Raw genomic sequence first — 23,527 nt, forward strand, 5'->3', positions numbered from 1 at the left:
AGTCTACTTGAATAAAGAGCAAATGAAGAAATTTTTAAGACATATGGCCTTCATTTCTTCTTGGGTCCAATCCCCCTTTCCTAATATGGTATATTGACAGAGCATATTTAATGGCTTCACCAAAAAAAAATTCACTGTAGAAGCAAAATACAGATTTTATGTTCTGCTTCCCACCAAATCCTTTATGCTTTATTGATGGAGAAAATCTTCCTCTGCTCATGGATGAAATACTCCGCATGATTCCTGACTTTTCTTCTCACTCATGGATAACACAGTCATGGGTCCCCCTCTCCACTTACTAACAATGGTAAGTCTCATATACTAATCATGAGCTAGATTTGATTTAGTGTTAAGTTGCCAACTTCCTCGATTCAGACCCTGCTTCAAGCTGGAATTTCTACAGTGGGATATGAGAGAGTGATTAGTTTCTATTTATAGTTTCTCTGGTTTATAGTTTTCATTTTCCTTCCTTTCCTTAAGAACCTTTGACTCAGCTCCAGCAGGGAGGTGCTACTCTTAAGAACCTTTGTCTGATTCAGCCCTGGCAGGGAGGTGGATTGTGGAGAGGAGTGACAATGAAATAGGAAACTCTTAGGGGACTATTTTTGTTTAATTTATTTAATGTTTATTAAGTTTTGAGAGAGAGAGACAGAGACAGAGACAGAGCAGAAGCAGGGGAGGAGCAGAGAGAGAAGGAGACACAGAATCTGAAGCAATCTGAAGTCTTTCCAGAAAATCCAAGTCCGGGTAGTGCGTGAGCTGCAGAAAAAGTTCAGTGGGAAGCACGTGGTCTTTATTGCTCAGAGGAGAATTCTGCCTGAGCCAACTCGAAAAAGCCGTACAAAAAAATCAGCAAAAGCGTCCCAGAAGCCGCACTTTGACCACCGTGCACGACGCGATCCTGGAGGACTTGGTTTTCCCAAGCGAGATTATGGGCAAGAGAATCCGTGTGAAACTGGACAGCAGCCGGCTCATAAAGGTTCACTTGGATAAAGCACAGCAGAACAATGTGGAACACAAGGTGGAAACCTTCTCGGGCTTCTATAAGAAGCTCACGGGCAAGGATGTTAACTTTGAGTTCCCAGAGTTTCAATTGTAGACAAAATGATTAAATAAAACATTGACAGTAAAAAAAAAAAAAAAAAAAAAGAGCTCAAACCCATGAACCGCAGATCACTACCTGCACCAAAGCCCCTCCAAGGGACTACTTTTAAGTTAGGTTACCCTCTCTACATCTAGGAGGTGATTATAAGTCAACAGGAAATGATGCTGTAAGGATGAAATTGTAAGTTAATTAAAAAAATACATTAAATCAGAAATAGCTTTTAAAAAGGTGATATATTGGTGCATTTGAGTGGCTCAGTCGGTTAAGTGTCTGATTCTTGATTTCAGCTCAGGTAATGATCTTGATCATGACATTCAATGTTGAATGTTTTGAAGATGATGCCTGGGCATATGTGGTGATTATGAAGTCACCATCATTACCTGAGTGGATCCTGAGAAACTTAACAGAAGACCATGGGAGAGGAGAAGGAAAAAAAAAAGTTAGAGAGGGAGAGAGCCAAACCGTAAGAAACTCTGAAAAAAACGAGAATAAACTGAGGGTGAGGGTTGATGGGAGGTGGGAGGGAGGGAGCGTGGGTGATGGGCATTGAGGAGGGCACCTGTTGGGATGAGCACTGGGTGTTGTATGGAAACTAATTTGACAATAAATTTCATATTAAAAAAAATAGAACAATTTCAAAACAAGCAGTAGTCTGACTATAAGGAGTGAGTGATAAGAAAACTCTGGCAGAAGACACAGAGTATTTTATTAAGGATATTTAAAATGAGGGGCACCTGGGTGGCTCAGTCGGTTGAGCATCCGACTTCGGCTCAGGTCATGATCTCACAGTTTGTGGGTTCGAGCCCCGCATCAGGCTCTGGGCTGACAGCTCAGAGTCTGGAGGCTATCTCTCTCTCTCTCTGCCCCTACCCTGTCACACTCTGTCTGTGTCTCTCTCAAAAATAAACATCAAAAAAAAAGGATATTTAAAGTGAAAGAAAAATCAACAGAAAAAGAAAAATAACTTTAGGGACTAGCAGAGTCCCTTAGGATGTGGAAAACTTGAAGATTATTTCTAAGCATGGAGAGGTAGATACAGTTACACAGGTAATTATGATAGAAGAGGATTAGGGTATGAATGAAGTTATGGATAGGAAAAAGCAAAGTAGGGGGTTCCTGGGTGGTTCAGTTAGTTCAGCATCTGGCCCTTGGTTTTGGCGGAGGTCATGATCTCACAGTTCATGAGTTCGAGCCCTGCACTGGGCTCTGTGCTGACAGCACAGAGCTTCCTTGGGATTCTCTCTCTCTCCCTCTCACTCTGCCCCTCACCTGTTCTCTCTCTCTCTAGATCTAAATAAATAAACAAACAAACAAACAAACAAACAAACTTATTTTTTTAAAAAGACAGGAGTAATGATAGAGGTGGATGTTTCATAGGTAAGAAAAGGGGAAGTTCAAATTGAAGGTCTTTAAGTTAGTAGAGAAAATTTCTTTCATAACTGAAAAGAAAGGGTAGTGTTAAGGTTGCTGAGACTAAAAGATATTTGGAAACGTTGAATGGAAAACAAAATGGAAGATCCATAAAAGATGCCAGATGACTGTGAGAACTTACACACAACTAAGATAAATATAAATTTGTCCTTGAAAAAGTAGGATCTAAACTTAATTTTTTGGACAACTTTTCTAAAGTTATTGCATTTGCGTGAAGAAAATGTAAAGGTAAGTACTAGCTAATACACTGAGTTTAAGCTATAAGAAAGCAATAATAGTAAAGTCAGAGATCATTTAAGAAAGGTAACCATAGCATTGAGTCAAAAAGACTCATTACTTACAAATAATACCAGAAACTTACTAGACAAAAGGAATAGGAGTTTGAACTCAGTGCAGATTTGAAAATTCAAAGTTAGGTTTCCCTGCTACACTATTCTGTAGGCTGAAAAGCGGAGATGCATTGGAGCACTCCAATTCAATTTGAGAAAGCAGTGACCCAGGCATATGCAATGTGAAAATTTCACTGTCCACTTCCCCAAAGTTCTTTGCTTATAGGCATGCCTCATTATGTAGGAAAAGTTCAGTAGATATTGCTAACTATGTTAGTTTAAGTTACTCATATTAAATTTCAGATGTTAGTTCTCAATCCCAACTATGACATAGGGAAGCTGGAAAAGAAAAAAAAAAATGGGCTTGAATAAAAAGGTTTTGATTTCTAGGATGATTGGATTTAGACTCTAAAATGACAGGTTATAAATTTCTTCCCATTGCTTTGAATGGAAAACTAAAATAAAAATATGACTAAGGAAGACAGCAATGCATTTAGAATAAGAAACTCATCAAACTTTTCAACAAAGAAGGATTGAATGACCAAGAGCAATGGTCGTAGAGATTAATTTACTACTTTGAGGTCCTAAATATTGGATAAATCTTTAGACACAATTGTGAATGAAGTATCTATTAGGATTCAGTATTATCGGTGTTCCCTCTCTATCAAAATCAAAAGTGTCATTAAAGTATAGCTATAAATACAGGTTTGGATATATGAAATTTTCTTGTTTCCTGTCATGGTAAGAGATATTCAGCTGCTTTGTAACAACCTAGGAAAATTCAAATTATAAAAGGTTCAAGCTTGATTTATACTGCTTCTTCAATAAACCATTTTCCCAGATAAGAAAATTTCTCTTCTTACTAAGTCTATATACAATGATTTGAATCAAATATCATTAAGGTGGGAATAATCACACATCTTAAAAGCTGGTTACAATGAATCATCTGATTGAAGAACTACTTTGCAATATCATAGGGAGGAAATTAACTTACATTAAGAATATTATAAATTGTATTACATGAAATTACCACACTAAAGATTTGTGGAACCATACTTATAAATAGAATGATCTACTCCAAAAAATTATGTCTTACATATATTTTAGCAAATCTAACCACTAGAGAACAAAGCTTTGCTTTGGGAAACAAAACAAAGCAAGACAAAACAGTACTGAATAATATAAAAAAAATGGTCTGGGAAAAGTATGGTAGATGCATAAATGCAATTTTTAGAGAAAGTTTTTACATTAAATTTTAAAATATGTTAAACACTTTTACCTACTTAAACAACAGTTTGATATGTTTCCTTTGGCTGGGTTTCTAGTCTCATTTAAAGAAAAGATAATTTTAGCATTTTTTAGGCAAAAAGATGTCATATCTATTGTGCTTTGGACTTAAAAATATTTATTTATTCATAGCATCTCTAAAATTTTCTTTTCTAAAGCTATTTTGCTTTGTTTATTTAAATACATAATTGTATCAACAGAATCTTCAATTATACATGTGCACACGCACACACACACACACACACACCTACTGGTTCATCTAATGTTTGTTTCGTTATACATATACCATCATTCTTCCAATCTAGCAAAATATATTGGGCTGAGTCTTTATCCTATTTCGTCTTTTTTTTTTTTTTTTTTGAAATCTGGTTCAGTCTGCTATTATAATTCCAATGATTGTTTAAGTGCACCAGAGATTCCTAGAAAAGAAAGAACAATTTTCACTAAAGACCAAAATTTTGAGGGACAAAATATGAAATTTATAGCCAAACAATTGTTAGGACATCTTAATAAGTAGTTAAAAAAAACTGAATGGATGATTAAAAATAATATTTTTTAAATCATCTTGTATTTCCATTTCATGCACTCTCACACCCATGAGATCAGACTTTTGTTGCAAGGAGATTCTGAAAGATTTTCTCCTGTTTTTTTTTTTTTTTTTTTAAATTTAACGTTTATTTATTTTTGAGACACAGAGAGACAGAGCGTGAATGGGGGAGGGTCAGAGAGAGGGAGACACAGAATCTGAAACAGGCTTCAGGCTCTGAGCTGTCAGCACAGAGCCTGATGCGGGGCTCGAACTCACAAACTGCGAGATCATGACCTGAGCCGAAGTCGGCCGCTTAACCGACTGAGCCACCCAGGCACTCCCGATTTTCTCCTTTTTATAACTAATCATTGTGTTAATTCTTTACTTAACTATGTTGATATTCTCACCTAAATTCATCGGAGACATTCTCAGTCAGATCCTCCTTCCAGGTGTAATTTTTCATATTTTATCTCACATTTGATTGAGTACTTTCAGATGGATACCATTACACAGGCAAATATGACATATGTGCAATGTGCTTAACCATTCTAAATGTAGATAAATAATACATTATTTATAATTTGTAAGACTAGAGTCTGAGGGTATATCAAGACAACTCAATATGATTCATTTCAACTTACAAGTTTTAATGAAAGGAGTGTACCATATCATCACAATGATATAAGTCTTGCTTATAAAGAATAGATGATAATTTAGAGAAAATGCTTTATACAATTAAAGAATATCTGAGGAGTTGTATGTCAAGGAAAGCATAATTGTAGGAGGTTAGAACTAGAATAGACCTTAGAAAAAAATAGATATTGCAACCTCTTTAGGAATTCAGAGAGCTGTCCAAAGACTCGCAGAGGCAGATAATGGCAAAACTGAGACCATGAACCAAGCCTCCTAGTTCTTAATGAACTGCCCTTCTCTGTGCTTCTTTCTAGCTTTCTGTGTTGGGTATCAAATTTAATCCAGTGTATGTCATAGGTAAGCAGCTATATCTAGCCCTTTTTTAGATCACTTTTTCCTCCCACTGAAAACACAACTATACTTAACAGATTCTAACATTAAAGTCTTCTTTCTCCTGCTTGCCATGAACCAGTAACTTCCCAGGCAAGCAAGCAACATTATCAGACAAGGTTATCATGCCTGGAAAACAGGTGTCATTCTATTACTGTAATCTCATTTTCACATAAGCACATTTTCAATGAAACAAAGTACAAAATAATCTAATAACCTGATTGTCTGGACAAATTCCTTAATATCATAGCAGCAAGCCTGAAACAACAAGCTTACATAAAAGTAGTAATGATATTAAATATTTAAAATTGTGTTTAATATTAAAACACTATTCCAAGAAAAAAATCCACAATCTATGTTATTATTTCACTTTGTTTTATCTGAATCTTACATGTTATTCCAAGTAAGATTGAGGTTAATGGTTCAGAAGAAAAGAAGGAAGAACCATAAACAAAAATACTTCATTTAATTTTCAACATGTGATAAGTGCAATGGATTCATAACCTATTCTTTTTATTTTAACACCTGTAGAAATAAGTATTGTTATTAAAAAACTTCCTTGAAAAGTGGCTGCAGAAACATACAACCTTCAACGGATTCTATGGAGTCTTTCTGAGACAAATATAGTTACTGCTTTTCTTGCAGATTCCTTTTATCTTCCAGAACTATAAATGTATGTTATTGCTTCTTCATCTCTCTATTTGCTTCAGAAATTTCATTGTTCTTAGTATGAAGACAGCAGCTTGAGAATTGTCTTTAATTCCTTCCTAAGATTAGGACACACTAGGAGAAAATCAAAACTCACTAATTTCAATCGCCAGTTCCTAACTAGCTTAAACAACAAACCCAAAATTGGCACTGAGAAAGAACATATTTATTTTCATGTTTTTAAAACAAGAAAATGTGGCAATTAGGACAATGGGAATAATTTGGACTGGCTTATGCCTGTTTGTAAAAGCCTATTTATATTAGTAGTATTCTTAAACTATAATTAGAAAGCCCTTTTTTTTCAAACTATCAAGCTTATAGATAACAAAATGAAAACATTGGTGTTACTGCTTAGGAGTCCACAATATAAAATTTCCATTATGTACACTGATAGGAATCAAAGGTTGGAAATGAATACTTCTAGAACGTGCCCATTCCCCAACTGGGGAAACATGTGAGATAATGCAACTCTAAAACACCAGGAGATTAATTTTCAGTTTGGTGTTAGAATAAAAAGGAGGTATTTTACACTTGTAATTTCCACCAGCACTTTTAATATCCATGTGTATAAAAATTATATACAAAACACCGGAATCTTGTTTCTCATGGTGAGAAAAATCCTACATGCCTACTTTATGACACTTGGGAATAATTCTTTTAATTACAGATATGTGTCTAGTCAGTAAAGTAAATATAGTTGATAAAGTTTATAAACAAAATCTAAAAGGATGAAAAGTAGGGAAAAAAATCTTTCTTATATTTAACTTTTTGTTTATTACGGTAGCCATGGTAATTAACTGTTCTTTATGGGAGGACATTCTTTTCCTGAAGTAACCACTTTTTGATGTGGAATTCTTTTCTTTGGAAACAAAATTAGTTTATGCACAATTTAAAAATACTGTAAACAAGCAAAACTGCTTTTTTTCTCTAATCAAAAGCGATATAATCAAGTCTTAATTACTTCAAAAAGGCTGCCTATTAATTTAGACACTTAAGGGTACTGTTTAACCTATGAATAAATATATGTAGAAATAGGAAGGGGCGCCTGGGTGGCTTGGTCGGTTAAGCGTCCGACTTCCGCTCAGGTCATGATCTCACGGTCCGTGAGTTAGAGCCCCGCGTCGGGCTCTGTGCTGACAGCTCAGAGCCTGGAGCCTGTTTCAGATTCTGTGTCTCCCTCTCTCTCTCTGCTCCTCCCCTGTTCATGCTCTGTCTCTCTCTGTCTCAAAATTAAATAAACGTTAAAAAATTTAAAAAAAAAAAAGAAATAGGAAAATGTGAAGAGCCCTATATACCTGGTTTTCACAACTTTCCACTCTGTTTTTACTTTACATTGCAAATATTAGATCTATGATTTTTCAATACATATGTTAATTCCAATAATTTATTATTCATGGATAGAAAACTATTTTCAAAATCATGATATAGTCAGTAAAACTATAAGTATTATCTTTGGGAATATGAAAGTAAAAAGAGGCACAGTGTATAAATTGGTTATTCTATCCTGTTGCATACACTATTTGGTTTTTTGGGTTTAATTTTGACTTCCTGAGCAGGAGTAAAAGGTAGTTCCACAAATTTGGCAATCGTTTGGAACAACATGCAGATTTCTCAGGCATCGGCGTGCACTGAACATGACTTACATGACCCTGAGCTGGTCATTCAACATTTCTAAGCTTTAGTTTTCTCATCTGTGCAATGCCTATCTCACTAAGTTGTTTTGAGGATTAAGTAAGATAACCCATGAAAAGCAGGTAGCACAGTGTCTGGCACGTACCTGGAGCTAAGTGCATTAGCTATTATAGTTATAATTGTTAGATTTATTTTGGCTTCTCGTACTAGCTTTTATAGAAATTAACATGTGGCTTCATTTCTTTTCTCTCTTCTCAAAGCTTAGCAGAACGTGAACTTAATATCATGAGAAAAAAATGATTCATTAACATAATTATACCAACATGTATAAAGTACTCTTATTAAGTCAATTTGTCTCAAATATTAATTAGTATTAAGCACAGTGTTAGAAATAGGATGGTATGAAAAGATGAGTAAGATCCAACATGGGTGCACAGAGACATGAGAGTTTAATGGGGACTGGCAGACACAGAACATTCATGACAAATAAGTAATGATAAATATAAAAATACTCATTTCATTTTGTAATCCAAATTATGGAAGTTCTGATAGTTCTACAGTCACAGAAACATTTTTCATTCCACAAAATCCCTTACTGATATGACCAGGAGAATTACTGATTTTGCAACACAGCTTCTGAGAGTCAAGCAAAGAAGAATGCAGAGAACAGTAAGGATTATCGTCCAATTTCCTGAAATGTTTGTGGCAGGAATTTGCACATACATACATCCCAGTGCTTCCTTCAAGAGATAGATAATGAGAAGGTAATTGATTTTTCCTGATCACTTACCATGTGCTAGGTTGTTTTCATTTTGGTGATGATCAAGTCTTCAGAGTAATTCACTGTAATTCCGTGAAGAGGAATTATTTTACACGCAGAAAAAATGGAATTCTGAGCTATCAATATGAGGTCACAGAGTGGCTAAATAACAGAGTGAAATTTTAAATTCATTTGTTTTATTCCATATCCCATGGTCTCCATCACACAGGGCAGCCTATTTCATTCTCAGACTTGAGCATTATTGAAATAAACCTAATTCTTTACATTTTTTTTAAATTTTTACCTATTGTTAGAATATTGATGGCTCTGAGTTTTATTATTTTTTTCTTTTTATCTACCTCTTGGCTTATTTTTTTCCTATATAATTATTTGAAAATGCAAAGTGATCATCAGAGTTCTATCCTCAGTATATCTTCATTATAGTTTATATCTTCATTACCTTTTCCATAATTCACTTTATTCATAAAATATTCACTATTCTGAAACTAATATAACATATGCACTATTTTCATGTTTTATTTATAACAGCCCAGTTTTTTTTTCTTCTAAAGTCCCACCAAGTTTTCTAATCATCAACTGAATCTGAGTTGACATATTATTCATACGGCTTGGCTAATATTTTGACACATTAATAGTGATTTGGTTTCTTCCCCTTTATATTGAAACAAATGGCTAAGTTCATGACCCTTGATTCAAAGGAACATGGGTCTTGGTCACTAACATTAAGGGAGACAAGCTTTCCTGACCAAAAAATAATTTCCCCCACATTTCCAGCTACAAGATAATAAATTCTGGGGATCTAAGGTACAGCATGGTGACTATAATTAACAGTACCATATTATATTCTGGAGAGTTGTCAAGAGAGATCTTAAATGTTACTGCCACACACACAAAAAGTAATTATGTGAAGGAATGGAGATGTTAACTAACCTCACTGTGGTTATCATTTGGCAATATATATGTATATCAAATCACCACATTGTACACTTTAAGCTTACATATGTTATATGTCAATAAATCTCAATAGAGCTAGAAAAAAACTATTGTAATCTACTTTTTTTTTTTAATTTTTTTTTTCAACGTTTATTTATTTTTGGGACAGAGAGAGACAGAGCATGAACGGGGGAGGGGCAGAGAGAGGGAGACACAGAATCGGAAACAGGCTCCAGGCTCTGAGCCATCAGCCCAGAGCCTGACGCGGGGCTCGAACTCACGGACCGCGAGATCGTGACCTGGCTGAAGTCGGACGCTTAACCGACTGCGCCACCCAGGCGCCCCTGTAATCTACTTTTTAAAGACATTATTGCATTAAATAATTTAAAACCTGAACTATAGCGGTGGCAAAGAGAATGGGGAAGAATCGTGTAAATATAAAAGTCAGTAACAATAACACATCTATACATGAATATGGAATAACAAGAGCTAAGCCACTACAATTACCCTGGTCCAATTTGTCTTTCTTTTGAGCAATATCTAAATCTGTCATTTAAATGAGCAAAGGGTAGCTGCAAACAGAACAGTATCCAGAAAACTTTGGTTTTAGAAGGTCTAATCTGTATCTGGACAGAGATGGTTACTAAAAATTTTGAGGCCTGCCTCATTAATTCAGTAGGAATGACTCACATACACGAAGTGCCATACATAGGTGAAATGACAGGTCGAATGATGAAAAATATAAAGATAAAAACAACTAATTTCTCAAGACTGGAGACAGTAATCTGTAGGTTACTAAAGAAAATGGATCTACTCCATCTTCCCAAAAGTAAGAAAATGGCAGGATGCAATGCCCCAACTGTGTGTGTGCATGTATGTGTATACGTGCATATATATGTGTATATATGTATAAATACATATGTATATATGTGTGTGCATGTGTGCCTGTGTATGAAGGTATGTATATATATAATATATATAATTTATTGCTAATTTCAGTGCTGGGACCTCTGCAGTTCATCCTCTACTCCTTTGCTTCCTCTGTTCTCCACCTGAAAAAGCCCTACAATTAGAGGTAGTTTGGAAAAGATGTCACGGTTTTAGATTTCAGCTTTTTGGAACTCTTCTAGTCAGTATGAGTAATATATCTGTGCTCCTGTTTCTTTTTATTACTCATGTGACGTGCCCAGTGAAAATCCTCCTCCTTTCTGTACCTGCCTCGTTGACTACCACCCTTGGCAGAGGCAGAGCTTGCAACCCTTTCAGCTCTCCTCTCAAATAGGTTCTTGGCGAGGAATTTGAGTTTTCTCCAAAACCCCTTTTCCCCTACTCTTTCTAGTATTGCTTTCTTTTCTTTTCCCTTTCACTCGAGTTCCTTCTTTTAGCATCACCTCCACGGCTACCCACCCACATTTTCTCTGATACATCCTTCTTTTTGGATGGCAAGAAGCCATCTGAGGCAATGACTCAAAATGAGTCTCTGATCTACTTCACTTAGAGTTTTAGATGTTAATGTATTTATTCCTCAGGAACCCAGGAAGTCAGTATTGCATACTCAGCCTTGCCACATGGTACATCTAGGAAGATGGGACCCTAGAAAGCATAAAGAGTGCCAACCTGACACAGAGAGTCACCAAGAGCCACTAGACCCAAAGGTTTCGATGGCCAGGATTACGGACTTATCATTACTAGCAAACTGTGTGTGAATGAATCCCCTAAATCATGGAGCTACATAAAACTCTGAAATTGCTACTCAGCTTTGGAGTTGCAGAAGGCCAAATAAACCGAACCAAAACAAAACAAAACAGGGTTTACAACCAACCTAAATGAATGGTGCCTCAAAACCAGAAGTTCAAATAAAGAAAATGAAGTTAACAAAGCTTAACTATTGCACATTTGAGTTGGTGGAGTAAGATTTATACCTCCTATCCTTGGTGGTCAGAGTTGGGAATGGGTCGAGGTTGTTACAGGAAATGTGTGTGTGTGAGCACATGTGCATGTGTGTTGTGTGTGTGTGCGTGTGCGTTTAGAAAAGGAAGAATATGAGAAGAAACATCAAAGAAAGGGAAACTAGAAGGTAAGTGGAAAAGTAGGTGAGAGTATGGGGAGTGTGTAGTGAAAAATGAGTAAACTGAGGAATTGTACCCACATTAGTCAGGTATTTGGAATTACTCTTTCTAAGCAGATTCAGATTGAGATCTTTCTCTCCTTAATCCTGGATTTCCTGTAGAATTTGTCCTCTGAAAGTTATGTGGCTTTCATTTTCAGCAAATGCCATCAGGCTGTCAGCTAGTCAGTACAAAGACTAGATTTCACTCCTGTGCATGACAGCACCACACAGACTGTTTTTCAATCAGGACACCATCACTGTTACATGATGCTTATACTTTTACCATATAGCCCATTGAACCATATCCTGTATTTTTCTATGCACAAACATGATGATGCCATGTTATTATCATCTACCAATCAGAAAATAATTTCAGTAGTAATTATATACTTGAAGGTGGCAGAATTGATCAACTTATTCTGTGTGGTGGTTAAATTTATGTGTCAATTTAGCTGGACACAGTATCCATATTTGGTTCAATATTATTTTTGAATTTTCTGTGAAGGCAATTTTTTGGATAAGATTATCATTTACATCAGTAGACTTTGAGTAAAACATTACCGTCCATAATGTGGACGGGCTTCATCCGATAACTTGAAGGACTTAATAGAACAAAAGCCAGGAAGGAATTCTGCTACCAAACTGCTTTGGACTCAAACTGCAACTCTTCCCTGGGCCTACCCTAGAGACATGGGTCCTGCCAAGCCTTCACAATCTTGTGAGCCAATTCCTTAAAATAAGTCTCTTTCTTTCTCTTTCATTTTTTAAAAAAGAAAAAATTATTTATCTGCAGCATGGTCCAGTGTCCCTCAGTTCAATATAGCACAGGAATATGAAAGAGTCATTTATGCCATAGCAGAGTGCCATGCCTCTTCTCCCCAGAGGCCCATGCCCAGGACCAAACTGAACACACAAACAGGCAAACTCAGGATCTAGTCCACTCCTCAGCATATCTCACCCTTCCCCCACCACTTCAAGCTCTCTAATTGCAGCCTTATATATATGATAGATGGATGGATAGATATAGATAGATAGATAGATAGATAGATAGATAGATAGATATAAGAAATCTATAGATGTACAGACATAGATAGAGATCTATATATCTCCTATTGGGTGTGTTTCTATCCATAACCCTGATTAAGACATCGAACATTAAAATCAGTACTTGAAATGATTATATAAGCAAAAATAGATTCTTTTTTGGAGAAAGGATTTTAACTCCCTTGTGGTATTTCAAATTATAAGAAAGCATTCTAGAAAACCTGCTTTTATGTTTTTACAGAGAACAAAACAAGCGAGGTTTGAAAACAAACTTTATTCTATTTATCCTATCTCCCCTCTTCCACAGATTACAGAAGCACATCTTCCTTTGAGCAAATTGATCACACAGGAGAGTAACATTTTAGTTCACTGTGCTTACAGTTTATTAGTAAAGAGAAGTTGATAGACTTATTAAAAGGTTCAGTTTTTGACTAAGTTCAGTCTTATAAAAAGATACAGTATCATATATGTCACTTGTTTTTGACGCCAAAATGGGATCAGCAGAATCTTGAAAAAGCTAGCTTTTTAAACAAGGGAAATGTCAGTGAAAGGCAACAGAAGTCCTCGAGAAGCCATAAAAATATATATTGATTTTGGCCTTTTATATCTTTATATGATTTTCCCATTGAGCATGTAAAATAATGTCACATGACTCTGGATTGGGATGAATATTTTCCTGAAAAGAATGGGAATTCCCACTATAATCAGAGATCAAAGGTAAGACAGAGAGACATCTTGAATAGACCCAAGAAAATATGGCTGGTATTAAGTTTCATAGTGATATCTAACAGCAAGTTTTAACGTTATTCATATTATAGTTCTATTCCTCCAGTTGCATGGAAAGTTTTGTTCAAAGTTTCAGTCTGACCTCAACAGTGTGGGTCTGTATTCTTGTTAAAGCCAATGGGACATTAGCACCAGTGATTCAGGGATATTACTTGCTCCAGAAAATCTGGTACCAGCAATAGTTCCCGAACTATTGGGAAACATGAGCAGACTGCAGCCTGAAAAAGAAAGCTAACCACATGGATCTCAAATGGGACTAATGCCTCGAAAGTGCATATATAGGAAGTAGGGAGGGTGGTGGTTTTGACTGGCTTCACTGAAGACAACTCCAGGCATTTACTAAGTATGCCAAGGATGGAAACACTCATGCCACATAGAGAAAGTACTCCAGATGACAATACAATGACTAATGTAAATTCAAGTATGGGTCACCTACTAAAGGGCAGGAAACTTCAAATTAGGAGTGTGAGTATTGAAGGCATAGGTCTTACCTCCTGCTTCTTCTTTGTCATCTTTTTTTTTTAATGCTTATTTATTTATTATTTATTTTTTAAAAGAGAGAGACAGATTGGGGTGCCTGGGTGGCGCGGTCGGTTAAGTGTCTGACTTCAGCCAGGTCACGATCTCGCAGTCCGTGAGTTCGAGCCCCACTTCAGGCTCTGGGCTGACGGCTCAGAGCCTGGAGCCTGTTTCTGATTCTGTGTCTCCCTCTCTCTCTGCCCCTCCCCTGTTCATGCTCTGTCTCTCTCTGTCCCAAAAATAAATAAACGTTGAAAAAAAAATTTAAAAAAAAAAAAAAAAGAGAGAGAGAGAGAGACAGAGAGTGAGTAGGGGAGGGGCAGAGAGAGGGAGACACAGAATCCAAAGCAGGCTCCAGGCTCCGAGCTATGAGCTGTCAGCACAGAGCCCTACATGGGGCTCAAACCCACAAACCATGAGGTCATGACCCAAGCCAAAGTCGGAAGCTTAATCTACTGAGCCACTCAGGGGCCCCCCTCTTGCTTCTTCTGCCATGCCATTCTGATGGTGGGATGGGTAACAAAAAAGTTCTGATAATACACATGTAGACTCGTGAAATCAATAGAACAATTTGAGTTCAACCAGTGATAGAACTTAAGAACATCTGAGTTACATTTAAACTTTAGATAGTTCCATGTATACTCTAAATTTAAAATTAAGCAAAAGCTTATTAGCCTCTTCAAAACATAAGAAACATATTAGGTCAGCAAGGAAATAACCTTGGACAGAATTATAATATGGTTCTCTTTTTGCAAATTCAGTAGAAAGATTGAAGAAATGTTCATTTTCAAAACAGATATAGGAAATAAAAGTCCCACTCTAGGGAGTGAAATGGAGGAGGGTGTTGGGGTAAGACTTTTATTTTATATATAATAGCATTCTGTCCTTTTTGACTTTTTTAAGTTTATTTTATTATTTATTTTGAGAGAAAGAGAGAGAGAGAGGGAGAGAGAAAGAGCAGGGAAGGGGTCAAGAGAGAGGGAGAGAATCCCAAGCAGGTGATGCAGGGCTCAAACTCCTCAACCATGAGATCATGACCTGAGCTGAGATCAAGTCAGATGCTTAACTGACAAGCCACGGAGGCCCACCTGTCCTTTTTGATTTTTTAACTTCCGCACATTAAAAGACATTCAGAAAAAAAAAAGTAAAGCCACAGACTTTAAGTTAAAATGTGTCTATCCATCAAATCTCTTTGAAAAGTAACTATGATCTGTAAGCAGCAAATGCATTAGAGATAGTATTTCAAAAGAATTGCTTTGCAAAGTATAGATCCCTTTGAATTGTGAATAATAACATCCAATTTACAACCTCAGATTTAGTAATTTGGATTTCAGTAAAGTCATATTCAGCCCTAATGATTTAACTAGATAATCATTAGCACATTGTTATACATATAGAAAATAATCAACAAATATGTATTGAATGAAGGTAGTCAGAAGTGTTTTTAATTACCTCATAAAAACAAATATCCCAACATGATTTCCACCCTCTTGTCACACATACATGTACACACACACACATACACACATACACACTTATTTGTTAATGATGTCTATTAGCAATAGAAAGCATAATTTAATTAATTTGCTTTAAGTAGACTATTTATACTGACTTTTGAAAAACAGTTAACACTTAAAAAATACATTTTAATTATATAAATAGTGACTAACACTTAAATCTTCAAATGATTAGTCTATGAAAATGTTTACATTACTTATTTATTGCCACATATTTCTTTTGAAACAATTTGATAACACTAAAATATTCTCCAGCATCCACATTCACAGAAATGTTTAATAAAACTTTTTCACTGATCTTGATAACAAGAATATTAATTGAAATGTTTTATTAAATGTCACATTGAAATAGTTCACTCATAGCTTACTGTTATTTGCCTCTGAGAAAACATTTTATATGAGCTTAGTGTTGCTAGTCTGAAGGCTCAGGTGAAAGCTTATAAAGTTTTCTGTGGGCTTTGATTTAAAAACTAGTGGTAATGGGGCACCTGGGTGGCTCAGTTGGTTGGGCGTCCGATTTCAGCTCAGGTCATGATCTCACAGTTTGTGAGTATGAGCCCCATGTCAGGCTCTGTGCTGACAGCTCAGAACCTGGAGCCTGCTTCAGATTCTGTGTCTCCCTCTCTCTCTGCTCCTCCCCCACTCACACTCTGTCTCTCTCTCAAAAATAAAAAAAACATTAAAAATAATTTTAAAATTAGTGATAATACTGCAAACCATGCCGAGTTGAATCTATTTTTTCTATCTTCTTAGCTTCACCTCTACTTGATGAGTTTTACTCACAAATATCATGATACAGTGGAACAATGAAATCCCACTGTTTTCACATGCATTATAGCATGTGTGACTGCTAAAATGTTCCTGGAACATTTTATGTTGGTTTTTAAAGATGTGCCTAATTAATTGGTTACTTTTATTAGAGCTAGAGATGTTTTGCATGGCTTCTTTTTGTCCTCAATGATCCCTTAAAAAAGGCTTAGTGGTTACTTTTGTTACTCTATTATTAATATTAGCAGCACTCTGAAAATAGCAGTTACCTATGAAAGAATATAGCTTTAAAGCTTTAACAGAAATCAGAAATTAGTCACACTGACTCTGATTTCTGTGCTTTAACCTGCCAGCATTCTAGGTACAAAGAAAACATCTACAAAGAGATTTCTAACCATGTTGTCTGGTACAAAATAAAAAAAAAAAAAAAAAAAAAAAGGAAAATCCCATGGTGCCTAGACAGGTACCATACCTACAGTAGGACGGTGGAATTTGGGACAGCCTATCCACCTACACATGCTATGTTCTTAACAGTGCTAATATTTCAGGGACTTTCTTCTGTTCCCCAGTCCTTCAAAGCCTGAAATATATTCCCAATGGAAAAGAAATATCTCTTTTTGGTTTGTGGACAGAATGCTTCCGGGGGTGGACACCTGCTAGTTTAACAATCTTTATATAGGCCAGACTGTAAGCAGAGGGATGTTCACTTGCCTCAAGGTATTTTTGATTCTCAAGTGCCACCTGCTCTAGAAACTGCAGCCAAATGTTATCTAAGAGAAGTGCCATAAAGTACGGCAAAAAAGTCCTGTGACAACAGAGAATATCTATCTAAACACCACAGCTACTTACTCTAGAGAGTCACCTGCATCAGTGAACTGGAGATGGCATGGAAGCCAGCCACGGAGCACTACTGAGAATTCTCTTCAGGCAACAAACTAGCTCCTATTTCTCAAAGCTAAATGCAACTTTTAAGAGCATGGACTTACTCCTATGGGTTCCCCAAGACTTGTGTCCCTACAGCACTAAGTTCAGTGGCTTGTGCTTCACAGTGCATGGACTTGATTAAGGAAAACATAGCATAGTGTTCTAAATCCCCTTCGTAGGTTGATCTATAACACCCTGGCTCTGGAATCACACTATTTGTGGGTAAATTCTGACTCTGCCATTTACAAACTGTAGTGGATCCAGATTGGATTCTTCAGTCTTCTAATCTCCTTTTTACACCATTTTGTACAACTGAGGATGTAGAATTAAAAACATTTCCCAGATTCCCTTGCAGTTAAGACTCCAGCAGTGACTCAGGGGCTGCCAGTCAGAATTAGGAAGTGTAAAGAAAGGTAGAGGGCCATACTGTATTCATCTTGATAGTGAGGATCACGCAGGTGTTTTGTGGCTCAGGTGACAATAATTCTGGCAGTGGCACAGGGTGCTGTGTTCCTGGAGTAAATGGCCAGGAAAGCTGTATCCTGATTTCCCCACTTTCTGATTGTGGTAAAGTGGCAGTTATAACAATGTTGCTCTAGAAGTCTGCTGGATGCCCAGCCTACAGCCACATGCTCCAGCTCTTCCAGCAACTTTACCCAGTTTCCTACATCGGATCCCTTTCTTTTTAAAATGACTACACGTGTCTTCTGTTATCTTAGCTGAACCCTTCAGAAACATACATAGTTACCAAGTCATAATTTAGAGTATAAATTATATGCCATATTAATTTATATAAATTACATAATGTAACACTATGTGAACTATGTTATAGATATTTTACTCTATGAATTGTTACATATTATTATAAGTTATATAGAATATGTAAAATATATACACATATATACATCCATATTCTATCTATTATATTTAACACACATACATTTCTATATTTCTATTTCTGTTGGGAACCATTTCCATGCAAATTTTATTTTTTATTATTTTTTTAATTTCATGTTTCTAATGGTTTCAGGAGTAGAATTTAAAGATTCATCACTTACATATAACACCCAGAGCTCATCCCAACAAATGACCTCCTTAATGGCTATCACCCATTTAGCTCATCCCCCCACCCAACACCTCCAGCAACCCTCAATTTGTTCTCTACATTTAAAAGTCTCTTATGGTTTGCCTCCCTCTTTGTTTTTATCTTATTTTTCATTCCCTTCCTCTATGTTCATCTGTTGTGTTTCTTAATTTCCACATGAGTGAAATCATATGATATCTGTCTTTCTCTGGCTGACTTATTTCACTTAGCATAATACAATCTAGTTCCATCCATGTTGTTGCAAATGGAAGACTTCATTCTCTTTGATCACCAAGTAGTATTCCAGTATATTCCAGTATATGTGTATATATATATATATATATATATATATATATATATACATACATACACACACACACACACACACACACACACACACACCACATCTTCTTTATCCATTCATCAGTTGATGGACATTTGGGTTCTTCCCACAATTTGGCTATTGTTGATAGTGCTCCTACAAACATTGGGGTGCATGTGTCCAAGCAAATTTTAAATAAATGCAGTTTTGATGATTAAATACTTCATTTCTCAGCAAATTTTGTAAAATTCAAGCCAATGTAATATACAAAAAAGATCTTGAGTTTTCCTGAATCATGGTGAAATGTTTTAGTTCTGAGTTTATATCCTGGGATCTAATTGATTTTTATTATAGCTAATCTATTTGGATTTTCAAATAGTCCTAATGGGGGAAAATAAACAGTTATTTTATTTTTGTCTGATTATCTTGTCCATCAGGTTTAATACTTTAAATATGGCACTGACATTTCTGTCAGGACTACTGTGTTGGGCATTAAGATAGACATTTGATGCTTGACAGTATTTAATCCTCATTTGGAGAGTTAACATTAATATATGAATAACAGATTGTTAAATAGATAATAAATTGACTATGAGTTATTTCATTGGTGAATATGATGTTATAGTCACCTAACAATAAGCAATAAATTATAATGAAGTGTGGTAAGTGCGATTATAAATGTTTGAACCAAGCACTTTGGAAGTAATAAGGGGGAATCTCCTTATCTCTAAAATTGGTTTGTGGAAGTCTTCATTAAAGAGGATCAATTGGGTCTAGAAGGATAAACAGGATTTGACACATAGAGAAAGAATATATGAGTGTAAATGTCAATTTAAATAAAGAGAATAACATCATATACTATAACTTCACAGTGCAATGAATGAGAAACAAATGGAAATAGGTAAGTATCAATAAATTAATGCTCTCAGTAAGTCCTAGTTACTTTGAAATGGAAACCATAAATATAATTTCTTGTTTTGGTAGGGAAAAAGCATATAAATTTGTTAAATAGGCAAAAATAACAAGGCTTATGTAAACATGTTTAGATTAAAATATGAATATCTTCCATGACTCTCCTTTAAGAAGTCATGAGGCTTCCAATCACTCCCAAAATGCAATACGTATGGAAATATTCTAAGACTTGAATGCCTTAGTATTAAATAAAAAGGGGGGAACAGTGATGAAGATTAAAAAAAAGCACTCTGAAGTAGAAGAAAACCATACTATTTGAGTGATATAAAAACTGCTCAGGTTACCATATTGAGATAAATAGGTCAAAAGCTAATATTTGTATTGTTGCGAATATCAAAATATCTCAAGTGGTTCTCAATAAGGGATGATTTTATCTTCCCTGTTCCCCTATAGGGAACACTTGGCAACATCTGGAGATATTTCTGGTTGTCAAAACTGGCAAAGAATTGGTCTTGGCATGTAATGGGTAGAGGACTTGGACATTACTAAATAACTTAAAATACCCAGCATAGACCCCCACAAAAAATTGATTTGGGGGTATCCACCCACAATGTCAATAGAGCTAAAGTTGAGAAACCCTGGAATATCTTCAAAGAGAGCTTTTCATAGTGAATTTGTAGACACATCTTTCCACTGGCTATCTTCTAAAATGGCTGGATATGTTACAGGAGGATAGCCTCACTTGACTGGGTCTTATGGTGAGTTTAAAATAAATTGTGTATATGGGGCGCCTGGGTGGCTTGGTTGGTTGGGCGTCCGACTTCGGCTCAGGTCATGATCTCACGGTCCGTGAGTTCGAGCCCCGCGTCGGGCTCTGGGCTGACGGCTCGGAGCCTGGAGCCTGCTTGGGATTCTGTGTCTCCCTCTCTCTCTGTCCCTCCCCTGTTCATGCTCTGTCTCTCTCTGTTTCAAAAATAAATAAACGTTAAAAAAATTAAAAATAAATTGTGTATAAATGATTAAGAAGAATGATTCAAATGTATATGAAATCTTTAGCTATAACCTGACAAGTCAAGAACCTTTGGGTTATACATAATTTTAATGAAATAGGTTTTCAGATTATCTCATAGCTAACCTACTTCCAGAAGAGTATTGATGATAAACACAAAGACTAGGTTGGTGATCTTTAGGGACATATGACTTTGAAAATATTGTGACTGTACAGTATATTTGAAAGTTGCTCATAAAGTAGATCTTGTTCTCAACAGTATGTGAGGTGATAGATATTAACTGAATTTATCATTGTAATCATTTTATAATGTGTACATATACCAAATTATTATGTTGTACAACTTAAACTAATAGTGTTAAATATCGATTCTATCTCAATAAAACTGGGGGGTGGGATGCTATTACAAAAATAGAAAGCAAAAAAACACAGCTGACATGTTTAATGGTAATATATTGAGTATTCTCCCTTTGAGGTGCCAGTGCAATGCTGTGGAAGAAAATATGTGCTTTTGTTGTTGTTGTTGTTGTTGTTGTTGTTGTTGTTGTTTTCGACATATGAGGCTAAAACTATTGCATATCTATATGGAAGAAAATACCACAAACTTGAGCATTATACCATACACAAAAATTAATTAGAAATGGCTCATAAATATAAATGTCAAATTAAAATTATCAAACTTCTAGATTAAAGATAGCAGAATACCTTTATAAACTCAGAGTAGGCAAAGATTTCTTAAACATGGTACAAAAGATGATAACCATAAAGGAATAAGTACTTGGACTTCACTGAAATTAAGAATTTTGTTTATTAAAAATATCAGTAGGAGAGTAAAGAGGCAGGTGATACACAAAGATAGTATTTTCATTAGCTATTTGTCTGTCAAAGGAGGTATCTATCTATCTATCTATCTATCTATCTATCTATCTATCAGGTTATATCCAGACTATATTAAAAACAGTAAAATAAAACAAAAAAAAATTAAAGAATAGCCAGAAGTCTTGAAAAAGTACTACATACAACAGGTCATCCAGATGGTCAATAAACATGAAAAGATGGTCAGCATCATTATTTATCAGGGAAATGCAAAGTAAAACCACAAGGTACTATTATACATCCACGAAAAGTCTAAATTTTAAAAGACTGAAAACACAAAGTATTAAGAATGTGAAGCAGCTGAAACTCTCACACAATAGTTGATGGAGATGTAAGCTTGGAAACAATTAGGCAGTATCTACTAAAGGTGAACATAAACCTACTCTATGACTCCACAGTCTTACTTCAGGTATATGAATACAATGAATACATATGTCCAACAAAGAACATATACAAGTATGTTGATAGCAGCTTTATTCAATATGGTCAAATACTAGGGATGCCTGGGTGGCTCAGTAGGTTAAATATCTGACTCTTGATCTCAGCTCAGGTCTTGATCTCACAGTCATGAGTTCAAGCCCTTCATTTAACCCCACGCTGGGTGTGGAGGCTTCTTTAAAACAAAAGAAAAACATGGTCAAAAGCTAGAAACAATTCAAATGCCCACTATCAGAAGAATGGTTTACTAATCTATTCCATTTTCCCTTAATGGAATACAAAACAAGCATTTAAAGAGAATGAACTACTGATACACACAATAACGTGAACAAATCCCACAGATGTTAGGTTGAACAAAGGAGGACATCGTAACAGTCCTTGATTTCTATTTCTATTATATTCAAGAGCAGGCAAAATAAATTGATGTTTATAGAAGTCAGAAGTGATTACTCCTGCATAGGTGGGTAAAGTGGCAACAGAGAACTTTCTGAGGTGATGGAAACATTTCATATCTCAATCTGGATGATGTTTACTCAGATGTACATATACATAATAAGTCATTGAGCTGTATATTTCAGATTTGCACACTTTCCAATCTCATTACATTATTTCACACATAATTTAAAGGATGCTAAATCTCAAAAAGAAAAATATTATGGATAATTATATTATGGTAAAAAGAATATTTGAAAAGGGGAGTTAAACATGTTTTCTTTACATCCAAAAAGTATTTTGACTGAATTGCAAAAAGGAAAAGGTCAATCCGCAAAATATATTTTATGGAAATAAAGAATGATTTGCTAATGACATTGAACCCGTTAGGAAAAATGTGTAACTAATTCAAGACTGTAACTGAAAAGACAGGAAACTGGAATGGTACCATCTATCCTGTAAATAAAATTGGCAATTAAGGATGAAATTAGCTACCCAATATAAATATATTATTAATGTTTATATCTGTACATAATTTAACACTTCTTAAGATGCTTGTTTAACAAATGCTATTTTTTAAAAGATGAAATTAAGGTTTCTTAGAAACACAATCCATTTCACTTACCAACTTGCAGTTTGCAGTGAGCTATGTATTGTTTTGAAGGTGTATGACTTAAAATATTTTTACTATTCATTTTAACATATGATATTGTCATACAAAACTTTGTTTTAAAAAATGATTAGTAATGCAGGTAGCTACATTTGATGAAACATAATTCACTACAGAAGGGCAGAACAAATTTTTGCACATTTATTTATACCAAAATTGAATTTAAATTTTAAATTCTGGGGTGTACAAAGAGATAATTTTGCATTCACTTTATAGTTAGTCATTTTCTTATATTTCTATTATGTACTTTAATATAAACAGCTTTCATTATGAAACAGAAGAGAATATACCACCCCAAAATATGCCTCTTTAGCATAAGGATTATTTTAGGCTGATTATTTTTAAGGAACAGCAGACA

The 23,527-nt window shown here is 35.4% G+C and overlaps 1 protein-coding gene and 1 pseudogene across 3 annotated transcripts in view; one reads left to right on the plus strand and one right to left on the minus strand.

Annotated features, from left to right (window-relative positions):
- The window catches only part of NEGR1 (neuronal growth regulator 1), an 865,642-nt gene that overhangs the window by 687,675 nt on the left and 154,440 nt on the right, over nucleotides 1-23,527 (minus strand). The window lies entirely within an intron of this gene.
- Nucleotides 712-1,149, plus strand: LOC121027586 (40S ribosomal protein S7-like; annotated as a pseudogene).

The sequence above is a fragment of the Herpailurus yagouaroundi genome, unplaced genomic scaffold (genome assembly GCF_014898765.1).
Source record: "Herpailurus yagouaroundi ecotype Mexico unplaced genomic scaffold, PumYag 77, whole genome shotgun sequence".
NCBI lineage: Eukaryota > Metazoa > Chordata > Mammalia > Carnivora > Felidae > Herpailurus > Herpailurus yagouaroundi.